The sequence below is a fragment of the Heterodontus francisci genome, chromosome 5, assembly GCF_036365525.1.
Source record: "Heterodontus francisci isolate sHetFra1 chromosome 5, sHetFra1.hap1, whole genome shotgun sequence".
Classification (NCBI taxonomy): Eukaryota; Metazoa; Chordata; class Chondrichthyes; order Heterodontiformes; family Heterodontidae; genus Heterodontus; species Heterodontus francisci.
In genome coordinates, this window is record NC_090375.1 from 100,609,363 (window position 1) to 100,622,524 (window position 13,162).

Sequence of the window (13,162 nt, forward strand, 5' to 3'; positions counted from 1 at the left end):
GTCTCCGCCGAAAACAAAAAGAAATTAAGTTTACTTTAAACTGACCTTCCCAGCTGCTCACTCGCTCGCACTCTCTGCTCCCGAAAAAGCTGCTGCAATGAAAGGTCATTGATCTTTCATCAGAACTGGAAGATGCTGAAGATGAACAGCTTTGAAGGAAATACATAGTCAAGTAAAAGAAGGGCGAGGCCAGGGAAAGAACGAAAGGGAAGACCTGTAATAGGGTAGAGGGTAGTAGAGATTGGGCTGGTAATATGGCAGGGGAAGGCATCAGGAGGGGAGCCCAACGTCTTCCTGCCACCTTCCTGCTACCATGGCATATTACCAGTGGTGGGAACCACTGGGCGACTAATTGAGCTACTTATGTGGCCAAATAAGGGCTAGTTGCTGCCCCTGCCAGCATTTCTCCTGCAGTGGGAGGGCTGCCGCCACGTAGAAAGACCGCCAGGAAAACCCTGGTGGCCTCCCAGCGGGTTCTGGTTGGGTGGGTTTTCCTTAATGGCCACTCCATGACCCATGGAGGGGCTATCACAGCAGTAATGGCTGCCCTTGCAGCTAAGGTGCCACCACTGGCATATGTTGCCCCACTTCAATTGCTAAGATTTGCCTGCCTGGCTGCGGCTTTCTGAAAATAACTTATCCTTTGTGACGGAAATCACACCTGCCAAATGAAAACATATTAATTTCATTTTTTGGGACACTACTGAAACTATGTTTTCCTGGACATTGCACAGAACTTGTTTAAAAATAAAAACAGAACTGAGTTGCTGAAAATATGGTTGCACATTTGCATTCTGAGAGACAGTTGAATAGAGAGACAATGGAAGTTCTCACTGATTCAATTAACAAGATTGGTCTGGGCAATAGTGATGATCCACATCTTGTTTGTGTAAGAGCCAGAATTTCACCCCTCACTGAGTGTGTCTGGTAAGCTTTGAAGTCCAGCAACCCCCCACCCCGCCAAGAACCTGCTGGCCAACCTGGGGACTTTTGAACTGAGTCACAGACTGCAATTTGAAGACCACAGAGAAGAAAGCTCTCTCTCCCTGTCTCTCTCTCATGCAAAGTTCTCAGGTTCCACGGCAGCCTTAAGCCTCAAGACAGAGGACCTCTTCAGCCTTCTGGCACCAGTGAAGCAAGTTTGAAAGTGTGCATTGGGCCTCAGCATGAACACCAAGAGCGCAATTTCAACCAAGGACTTTACAGCAAAACAAAAGACAGTAACCGAATTCCATTAACTGCTCCAATGACACCCCACCCACCGAATTCTTTCTCCCCCTCTGTATCTATTTGTGTGTGTTTATATCGTATACATGCTAGTGTGGTTGCATCGCATATTTTAGTAATTTTAACCGAGTAAGAGTGATAAGGCTAATAAATTTACATCTTTCTTGTTTAAACCTAAGAAAACCTGTCTGGTTGGTTCATTTGCAATTGCAATTAGAAAGCAGTGAGCAAGGACTCACTGAGGTGTTAAGCTAAAAACACTTTTTTAAAAGTTAAATCCTGTTACGGCTAAACCAGGAAAGGGGCAAGAGGGGTGCCTGAGACTCCTTCCTCACCCAGTTGTAACATCGTCTTGGAGGGCGCCTTGGCCCTCTGATTGAGCTGGCAGCTCTAGGGAGTGGTCTGCCATCCTCATTTGGACTGCGGTCCTGGTGGCAGACTGTTAATTGGCTGCCGCCGACAATATTCCACTCCAGGATCCCGCCTCCCACCAGCGCAGGGTCGGCTCTCAGTTTCGGCCCTGGCGGCAGGACTTCTGCTGTGGTGGAAAAATCCAGCCCATTAAATTGCAAAAGGGATGATGGTGCAAGACAAAAGGAACTGATAATGGAACAAATTGGCAAACAAAAGATGGCTCCAGAGGAGGAGGAATCCATGGTTACAGAATGCCCAAGAGAAAATAGGAGTGGTGACACTGAGAAAACTGTCACTTATCCCCCACTTATGGCCATTTAAGACTAACTGAGGTAGATTTATTAGGGTCTTTGCTGGGCGAAATGGGACAGAAATGATTTGGAAATAGTGGTGCACCACTACAGTACTGTTCCCTCTGCTGCTTCAGCCACTACTATTTACAACCATCCTGGAAATGAGCAAACAGCGTCACTACCTGTTTCATGCAGGAGGTAACTTTTAATATACTAATTGGGGTCCCACACCATTTGTAGACTCCCAGCATAACGTCAGATACCAATGGGTAGAATGTGCACCACGCAGGCTCTGCACATTAGTAACAGATGCTGAACAGCTTATCCAGTGGTCCTTAAAGGGACTGCTGTTACTTCAAATGCAGTGCAATAAAGTAAAAACCTGGCCTCATTGATTTCTCAGATCTCAGCTAATAGACAAATCAATAATTCCTAATATGAACAGTATGGCACAGAGAATAACGAGGAAAGAGAGGTAGAGGGAGGTGTAGCAGCTGGGGACCCCAAAAGTACCGATATACCAGAGATCCTGCTGCATTTAAAATCAATTTCCTGGTCACAGCCAGCCAGATTGAGGCTGTCAGGTGAATAGATCTGCTGCACCTTGCCCCAGCCAAGGGCCAGATATCGTGGAGAGGTGGTGCATCACGGGGGAGTCAGACGCCAGTGGGGGGAGGGGGGATTCAAACATCGGGGGAGGAGTCAGACATTGGGGGAGTTGGATAACAGAGGGAAGTGAGTCGATGTGGGGCAATGGGGAGTTGGATACCAGGGGAGAGTCAGAGATTGGGGGGTTGGACATTTGAGGGGGTCTGCTGGGGGAACAGTGAATTGGACATCAAGGGACTCAGAGATTTGTGGAGTGCCGATTGCAGGGTGGGGATTCAATCTTGGGGGCAGTCTGATCACGGGCGTGGAAGCAGGTAGCCTTGGGGGGAAGCATTCCTGCTCCTCTTGGCCCACAAATAGTCCTGAGAAGTCAATTAGCTGTTCCATCCAGACACTCTCGCCTCCCTTCAGCTGGCTGGTGGCTGGCCAGTGTTATATCTGGAACAGAGACAGAAGCTTAGGCACGCAGCCGGAATAAAATATTTTAATGTTTGGCCCAACTTTGGACAGCAAGTTAGTTGCCCGCACAGCATACTGCCTCTATTAAAACTGGAAGTGGGTGCGTCAGAGGCAAGTTTGGGTCTGGTTTCCCAATTGTTTGATTTTAATACCCCAACCACCTACCCTCCTGCTTTGAGCTTTAAAAATCCCTCCTAGGTTTATACGTATATGTTTGTTTCATAAACTTATGAATGACAAAATCTACTAATGACTCATATATGAAGAATTAAGTTACTTTATTTCAGTATTTGCTCTGACAGTGAGATTGCATTGGCTAATAGTGGGGCTGTGGTCTGATAGTGGTGTGTAAGGTATGACAGAAAGTGGGAATCTGTGGTATGACAATGGTATGGACTCTTATGGGGATTTTAATTAGGGCTATCACAGGGCAAGCTGTGTAGTTGCAGTAGTTGGGGAACTGAAATATGCTTGAAAGACTGCAGGACTGCTTCTATTGGGGTTGGGTTTTGCTGCTTGTATATATCTCTAAAGGAGAATATACATATGCTAGGCAGTAAGCTTTACACCTTAACACTTTACAACTACCACTGTTTTCCTCACATTTCTGAGTAAAGAGTAGATTTGTGGCTTTTAATATTTCTTAGCTTGTTAACAGCTTGAGAAGTGTAAAATTGACCAATTGTGTCCGTCTATGTTGATGGGCAGTCTATGTTTCACGATAGCAAATTCCAGAGGCCCAGGTCCGATTTAACGAAACCTAGATGTATCACCAGTTTGAGTCACAAAAAGAATTGTGTGGAATGTAATTATTATTTCTAAAGGAAGAAAATTTAGGTTTTTGCTTTATTCTTCAATTTCTCATATGCTGACCATGTATTTCTTAGCCAGAGGCTTAACAAAAGATTTACAGCACAATTCAAAGGCAAGCTCCTTCTGCTGAATGTATGTCCCATTCCACACACTACATCAATTAGATGGGGAGGATGATAAATTTTATCTTAATAATGTAATTCTGCCAGCAAGAATACACTAGAGGGCAGCAGAGACCAAGCTACCATGCATTGTGGGTGTGTTTTCTTGAATGTAACGTATATTATACGCAGAACAAATTTCGGAAGCTATTACAATGTGCATCAGAAAAATAATGAAAAATAGTTTTTCTAACTCCACAGAGTTTATACAATTTGTTTTCAGTAACAAGTTACATAAAACAGAAGCTTTCTTGACTAGTAACCAGTCACAAATGCCACATTGGATTTGGTACTGGGTAATGAACCCGGCCAGGTGTCAGATTTAGATGTAGGTGAGCACTTTGGTGATAGTGATCACAATTCGGTTAGGTTTACCTTCGCGATGGGCAGGGACAGGTATATACCGCAGGGCAAGAATTATAGCTGGGGGAAAGGAAATTATGATGCGATTAGGCAAGATTTAGGATCCGTAGGATGGGGAAGGAAACTGCAGAGGATGGGCACAATCGAAATGTGGAGCTTATTCAAGGAGCAGCTACTGCGTGTCCTTGATAAGTATGTACCTGTCAGGCAGGGAGGAAGTTGTCAAGCGAGGGAGCCGTGGTTTACTAAAGAAGTTGAAGCACTTGTCAAGAGGAAGAAGAAGGCTTATGTTAGGATGAGACGTGAAGGCTCAGTTAGGGCGCTTGAGAGTTACAAGCTAGCCAGGAAGGATCTAAAGGGAGAGCTTAGAAGAGCGAGGAGAGGACACGAGAAGTCATTGGCGGATAGGATCAAGGAAAACCCTAAGGCTTTCTATAGGTATATCAGGAATAAAAGAATGACTAGAGTTAGATTAGGGCCAATCAAGGATAGTAGTGGGAAGTTGTGTGTGGAATCAGAGGAGATAGGGGAAGCGTTAAATGAATATTTTTCGTCAGTATTTACAGTAGAGAAAGAAAATGTTGTCGAGGAGAATACTGAGATACAGACTACTAGGCTAGATGGGATTGAGGTTCACAAGGAGGAGGTGTTAGCAATTTTGGAAAGTGTGAAAATAGATAAGTTCCCTGGGCCAGATGGGATTTATCCTAGGATTCTCTGGGAAGCCAGGGAGGAGATTGCAGAGCCTTTGTCCTTGATCTTTATGTCGTCATTGTCGACAGGAATAGTGCCGGAAGACTGGAGGATAGCAAATGTTGTCCCCTTGTTCAAGAAGGGGAGTAGAGACAGCCCTGGTAATTATAGACCTGTGAGCCTTACTTCGGTTGTGGGTAAAATGTTGGAAAAGGTTATAAGAGATAGGATTTATAATCATCTTGAAAAGAATAAGTTCATTAGCGATAGTCAGCACGGTTTTGTGAAGGGTAGGTCGTGCCTCACAAACCTTATTGAGTTTTTTGAGAAGGTGACCAAACAGGTGGATGAGGGTAAAGCCGTGGATGTGGTGTATATGGATTTCAGTAAGGCGTTTGATAAAGTTCCCCACGGTAGGCTATTGCAGAAAATACGGAAGTATGGGATTGAAGGTGATTTAGTGCTTTGGATCAGAAATTGGCTCGCTGAAAGAAGACAGAGGGTGGTGGTTGATGGCAAATGTTCATCCTGGAGTTTAGTTACTAGTGGTGTACCGCAAGGATCTGTTTTGGGGCCACTGCTGTTTGTCATTTTTATAAATGACCTGGATGAGGGTGTAGAAGGGTGGGTTAGTAAATTTGCAGATGACACGAAGGTCAGTGGAGTTGTGGATAGTGCCGAAGGATGTTGTAGGTTACAGAGGGACATAGATAGGCTGCAGAGCTGGGCTGAGAGATGGCAAATGGAGTTTAATGCGGAAAAGTGTGAGGTGATTCACTTTGGAAGGAGTAACAGGAATGCAGAGTACTGGGCTAATGGGAAGATTCTTGGTAGTGTAGATGAGCAGAGAGATCTTGGTGTCCAGGTACATAAATCCCTGAAAGTTGCCACCCAGGTTAATAGGGCTGTTAAGAAGGCATATGGTGTGTTAGCTTTTATTAGTAGGGGGATCGAGTTTCGAAGCCACGAGGTCATGCTGCAGCTGTACAAAACTCTGGTGCGGCCGCACCTGGAGTATTGTGTGCAGTTCTGGTCACCGCATTATAGGAAGGATGTGGAAACTTTGGAAAGGGTGCAGAGGAGATTTATTAGGATGTTGCCTGGTATGGAGGGAAGGTCTTACGAGGAAAGGCTGAGGTTGTTTTCGTTAGAGAGAAGGAGGAGGAGAGGTGACTTAATAGAGACATATAAGATAATCAGAGGGTTAGATAGGGTGGATAGTGAGAGTCTTTTTCCTCGGATGGTGATGGCAAACACGAGGGGACATAGCTTTAAGTTGAGGGGTGATAGATATAGGACAGATGTCAGAGGTAGTTTCTTTACTCAGAGAGTAGTAGGGGCGTGGAACGCCCTGCCTGCAACAGTAGTAGACTCGCCAACTTTAAGGGCATTTAAGTGGTTATTGGATAGACATATGGATGAAAATGGAATAGTTTAGGTCAGATGGTTTCACAGGTCGGCGCAACATCGAGGGCCGAAGGGCCTGTACTGCGCTGTAATGTTCTATGTTCTATGTTCTATAAACAGGGTTCATAACTATTTTATATCCTGATGTCAATTATATATAATTTCTTATCACATCTGTCCAATTTGTTCAATTATTGTCTGCACCACAAAGGGTTGTGAATGTTTGGAATTCTCTATTCCAGAGGGCTGTGAATGCTCTATGGTTGAATGTATTAAAGGCTGAGATAAACTGAATTTTGGTCTTTCAATCTCTTGAGTACTCCCAAGTCTCTCTGACTATCAATATTTACACATTTCACAACTTTAAAAAAATATTCTGCTTGTCTATTCTTACTAACAAAGTGAATAACCTCACATCTCTCCACATTATACTCCATCTGCCTCCTTGTTAACCTATCTTAACCTACTTAACCCACTTAACCTATCCATATCTCTTTGTAGCCACTTAGTGTCCTCCTCACGGCTTACATTCCCACCTAACTTTGTATCATCAGCAAACTTAGATACATTAATCAGTCTCTCAATCTAAGTCATCAATATAGATTGCAGATAGCTGAGGCCCCGCACTGGTCCTTCTGGCACTCTCCTATCTATAGCCTGGCAACCTGAAAATGCTCCTTTTTCCTTCCTCTTTGCTTGCTGTCTGTTAACCAATCCTCCATCCATGCTAATATATTACCCCCAACTCCATGAGCCCTTATCTTGTGTATTAACCTTTTGTGTGGCACCTAATCAAATGCCTTTTGGAAATCCAAGTATAGTACTGATTCCCCTTTATCGATCCTACTAGTTACATCCTCAAAAAGTTCTAATAAATTTGTCAAAAATGATTTCCTTTTCATAAAACCATGTTGACATTTTCTGACAATACTCTAATTTTCTAAGCGTATTAAGAGTTCATTAGTAATAGATTCCTGATGACTGATATCAGGCTAACTGGTCTGTCGGTCCCTGTTTTCTCTCTCCCTCCTTTCTTGAATAGTAGTGTTTCATTTGCTAGCTTTCAATCATCTGGAACCATTCTAAAATTTAGGGAATTTTGGAAAATCCTAACTAGTGTATCCACTATCTTTGCAGCTACCTCTTTTAGAACCCTAGGGATGTAGGCCATCAGGTCTTGGGGAATTATTAGCCTTTAGTCCCTTAAGTTTCTCCAATACTTTTCTCTGCTGTTATTAATTACCTGAAGTTCCTCACTCTTATCAGCCCCTTTGGTTGCCCTCTATTTCTGGTACGTAATGTGTGTCTTCTACTGTGAAGACAGACACAAAATATTTGTTCAATATCTCTGCCATTTCCTCATTCTGCATGATAATTTCCCCTGTCTCTGCTTCTAAGGGACCAACGTTTACTTTAAGTACTCCCCTTTTTATATACTTTGTCATGCTAGACCCCCACCTGCCAAGAATGAGACACATTAATTTTGTCATGAACATTGATTTTAAACTGTTACTGGAGTGATGAAAGGACTTGTTAAACAGCTCAGCTGTGGCTGGAAAAGATATTTGCATATTAACAGACGGCGATTGGAAGGACAAAGGTCCATTCCCTGACACATTCAACCCATAATGGACCTTGATCAACAGGTATTGTGTGTAAGAGGAGCATTCCAGAGACTGCTAAGGTGATATAATCCAAGATGTGGTCAGACCAGCTAGTCACATGACTAACCTGCTTGGCAACCTGGGTTTTTCTGAATTGTACAAACAGTTTGAACTCCGAGTGTCTGTTTCCTCTTGGACTGAGAAGATCTCTCCTGTCTGCTCCCATCTCTTTCTCACAAGCCTCTGAATCCACTGAAGACACATGAACCCCAAGAGATAAAAGTCTCCTACACTGAACAAGGTTTAAGAAGAATACTGGGCCCCAACGAAATGCAAGAGCTACCTACAATCAAGGACTCTACAGTGAGCTTGAAGAACCATCACAAAAACTATTAAGATATTGCCTCAAACTTTTCACTTTATTTTTTCTTCTGCTCTTTCTGTCTCTATTTGCATGTGTGTATCGTGTATGCATGCTAGCGTGGGCGTGTCGTGTATCCGTAGGCGTCAACCGAATTAGAGTTTAAGTTTAAGTTTAATAAATTTCAATCTTTCTTCTTTAAACCTAAGAAAACCTGTTTGTGCTAGTTTCTTTGCCTTATAATTGGAAAGCAGTGAACAAGGATTCACCAAGGGGGAGGTAAAATCGCAGTGTGTTTAAAAATAAAACCCTGTTATGGTAAGACAAGGTGCAGGCTGAGAAGGAGCCTCAGACACTTTTTTCACCTGGCTGTAACAGAAATTTGGGTGCTAGCATCCAGAATTGACCCACAGACAAACAAGAGAAATTGGAAGTGGGAAGTCAAATTGTTCCCAATCAAAAAAGGGCAAGATTTCAATACAGGTTTTCTTGTGGTTGTGTGTTCTTGAATACTAACATGTCTGCAACTGAAGCTCATAGCTCTCCAAGCCAGGCTGAAGTAACCTTGGATAAGTTAAAAGCACTGTCTCTGGAGGAGTTGAGAAAAATGGCTGAAAAGTGTGGGATCACTGCACATGGCAAGGCTAGGAAGTCTGAACTCCTAAGACTAGTGGCCAACCATTTTTTCCTTGAATCTGAAGAAGCAGAAGCAGTGTTAGAAGCAGACCCAGACAGAGTATTCTTAACAAAGATACAATTGTGACAGAGGAAATTTGAATTTGAGGAAAGAGGGAGGGAGAAAGAAAGAGCCTTCCAGAAGGAATGTAAAGAAAATGAAAGACAGGAGAAGGACCGAGGGAGAGAGAGGAGAGATAGAGAGAAAGAACATTCCAGAAACAATGCGAAGAAAGAGAGCTGAAGCAGCTGGAGTTAATTAGGGGGCGACAGAGTAACCCCAGTGAAAGCACGGCCAATATGGAGTAGCATAATTCAGGGCTGTGTACAAAATTGTTAAAACTAGCTCAACTAATTCCAAAATTCAATGAGGTGGATGTAGAAGAATTTTTTGTGTCCTTTGAGAAACTGGCAAGACAGCTAAAATGGTCAGCTGAGACCTGACCTCTTTTACTACAAAGCAAGCTAACTGGAAAAGCCCATGCGGTTTAGTCCCTGTTGCCAGATGAGAGTTCATCAGATTATGAACTGACCAATGATGCTATCCTAGGGTCATATAAATTAGTACCCGAAGCCTATTGCCAAACGTTTAGAACCCTCAAGAAGCAAGCTAATCAAACTTATCTGGAGTTTGAAAGAAGTAAGCAGCTGGCTTTTGACCAGTGGCTGAGGGCTCTTAAAGTACAGCTCAGCTATATGAATCTCAGAGAGGTAATTCTGTTAGAGGAATTTAAACACTCTCTCCCACTCTCCATAAAGATCCATGTAGAGGAGCAGCGGGTCCAGAGATCCTGGCAAGTGGTTGTTCTGGCTGATGAGTTTGCTTTAATTTATAAGGGGAGAATCCTTCCTAGTCACCCCACAAATCTGAAAAGGACAAATGGTGGGAAGGTGGTAGGAGCTCAAGCAGTCCTGAGAAAGGAAAGCAGGATACATAGGGGCCCCTCCTCTAGCCAAAAAGGAAAGTGCTGTGAGCAAGAGTGAGACCCAGAGACCTGTGTGCTTCCATTGTAATAAAGCAGGGCATTTGAAAGCTGACTGCTGGAAAGTAAAGGGAAAACTGGCAGGGTTAATCAGGGAACACCCGCTCAGTGAAGAAAGGACTCAGATGGAAAGCACAGCAGAACAAGCTGTGGCTTTAAACGCAGCAGCAGTCAGACCCAGGGGAACTATTACTGTGAGCATGGGAAAATGTACTAAAATCCCTGTAGGGATTTGTGTCTGAAGGAAGGGTAACCCCATACCCCTCGAGTAGGGCTAGCAAGCCCATAATTATACTCCAGGACACAGTGACCACCCAATCCTTTTTACGGGGAAAAGGCCTGACCAATGATTGGCAGGGGTGAAGGTAGTAGTTTCCCAGTAGTGTTAGAAAGACAGAAGGAGGTCAGGGAGACCGAGCAAGTACAGGAGATGGTCCCAGGCATCTTCCCTGATTGTGTGGTAACTCTGTCCACAGCCAAATCAGCTCGCCCAGGGAAGACTGAACTGGTGCTATAGACAGATGACCCTCCCGTCTGGTCGTCTGAAACATTCTTTGGGGAATTAGATTACCCAAAAGATGGACTAGACAGGTCTTCCCTAGTCAAGGCTCAACAAGCCGACCCCGTATTAAGGAAATTAGCATAAACTGCCCAAACCGAAAAGGAAGCAGAGGGAGTCCCTGAGTGCTACTATATGAGAAATTAGATTCTGATAAGGAAATGGAGACCCCCTCATAGAGCAGCCGATGAGGAGTGGGGAGTGGTTCATCAAATAGTGGTGCCCCCGAAGTACAGAAAAGAAATACTAAGACTGGCCCACGAGCTTTCCATGGCAGGGTACGGAAAACCCAAGCCCGCATAAGGCGGCATTTTGACTGGTCACAACTCCACAAAGATGTGGTAGAATTCTGTAAAACCTGCCACAGATGCCAGGTGGTGGTGAAGCCCCAATCTGCAATAAAACCTGCCCCCTAATTCCCCGCTTTTAGGGAACCCTTCAGCCGAGTGCTGGTGGATTGTGTGGGACCCCTCCCGAAAACCAGGGAGGCCACCAGCATCTCCTCACCATCATGGATGTTGCTACCCAATTCCCAGAGGCCATTGCCCTACGAACTATCTCAGCAAAGGTGTTGGTCGATGGGCGAACCCAATTCTTCACTCATTATGGCCTGCCAGTCGAAATTCAGACAGATTAGGGCACTAATTTCATGTCTGGAGTCTCTCAAAAAGTCATGGGCAATCTGGGCATAAACCAACTGAAGTCCTCAGCCTACCACCTTCAGTCCCAAGGGGCTTTGGAATAGTACCACCAGATCCTAAAGACAATGATCAGGACCTACTGCTATGAGTACCCCCATGACTGGAACAAAGAGCTGGGACTCCTCCTGTTTACCACCAGGGATTCGCCAAATGAGTCCACTGGTTTTAGCCCCTTTGAACTAGTTTATGGACAGGAGGTGAAAGGCCCCTTGAAGCTAGTCAAAGAGAAGTTTTTGGGGCATGGGGGCGAGTCGCCTATGTTGGACTAGATTTCCACATTCCAGGAGTGGCTCATGAGGGCCTGCGCAATGGCTCAGGAGCACCTCAAGGCCTCCCAGGCAGCTATGAAAAGGCAGGCCGATAAACATGCCAAAGACTGAACCCTTTGGCCTGGGGACCACGTATTGGTATTACTACTGATTCAGGGCGAACCCCTGAAAGCCCGGTTCAGTGGCCCATACCAAAAAGAATTAGCCAGGTGAATTATTTAATCCACACCCCAGATCGATGGAAAAGACAGAGGATGTGCCACATTAACGTGTTAAAGCAATATCACAGCCGGGAAGAGGACAGACAGGCACAGGTTTGTCATATAGTTCAGGAGGAAGGGGATGATCAGGACCATGGGGCCAAGCTAACGGAAGGCTTGGGGGACCCCCACATTGCAATCACTCCTGTCTAGTTGGCCAACACCGAAGTGTTCAATAACCTGGACAGCACACACTCAAATTTAAAGGTGGAACAAAGAGGAGCTCTGGCCAGGCTGCTCACCACCTATAAGGAAGTCTGCAAAGACACACCAGGGTGTATGACTTTAGCCCGACATGGTGGAGGTGGCAGAGACCACCCCCCCCCCCCCCCGCCCCCATTAAACAGAATCCTTACCGCATGGGCTCCCAGAAACTGGCCCAGGTTCAGGAGGAAATCAAGTACATGGTAGACAACAACCTGACTGAGCCCAGCCAGAGGAGCTGGAGTTCTTCAGTGGTGCTGGTGCTCAAGCTCGATGGCTCCACCCGGCTCTGCATTGATTACAGGAAATTCAATGCAGTGACCAGAGTGGACTCCTATCCCATTCCCCGCCTGGAGGACTGCATTGATAGAGTGGGGAATGTGACCTACAGCACGAAAATAGATTTACTAAAGGGATATTGACAAGTTCCCTTAACCCCCCCAAGCTAAGGAGATATCCACGTTTTTCACCCCAAATGGCCTATTTCAGTGCCAAGTAATGCCTTTTGGGCTAACGAATGCCCCAGCCACCTTCCAAAGACTGATGAACCAGGTGGTGGCTGGCCTATCCAATTGTGTGGTATACCTAGATGATCTGCTGGTATACAGCGAGACCTGAGGGGGATCACTTGGCCCAATTAGACGCCCAATTCCAACAATTGCAGGCAGCCCACCTTGTAGTAAACCTCATCAAGCGTGAGTTCGCGAAGGCTCAAGTGACCTACCTCAGGCATGTGGTAGGACAGGGGCGTGTGCTACCCGGGGCAGCAAAAGTACAATTATTGATGGACTTCCCTGCCCCTACCTCAAAACAGGAAATCATGCACTTCCTGGGGATGTGTGGGTTTTACCGCAAATTTGTTCCAAATTTGAGCACAATAGCTGCTCCACTAACTGACTTACTGCAGAAAAAAGAGAAGGTGGTGTGGTCAGAAAAGTGCCAAACTGCTTTCAAGAGGCTAAAGGCCATACTGAAGAACGAGCCGATCCTGGCAGCTCCCAACTTTGATAAACCCTTTAAAGTGGCGGTTGATGCCAGTGACCTAGGGGTAGGTGCTGTCCTGTTCCAGGATTTCTTCATTTCTTCATTCCAGGATGATGATACAGG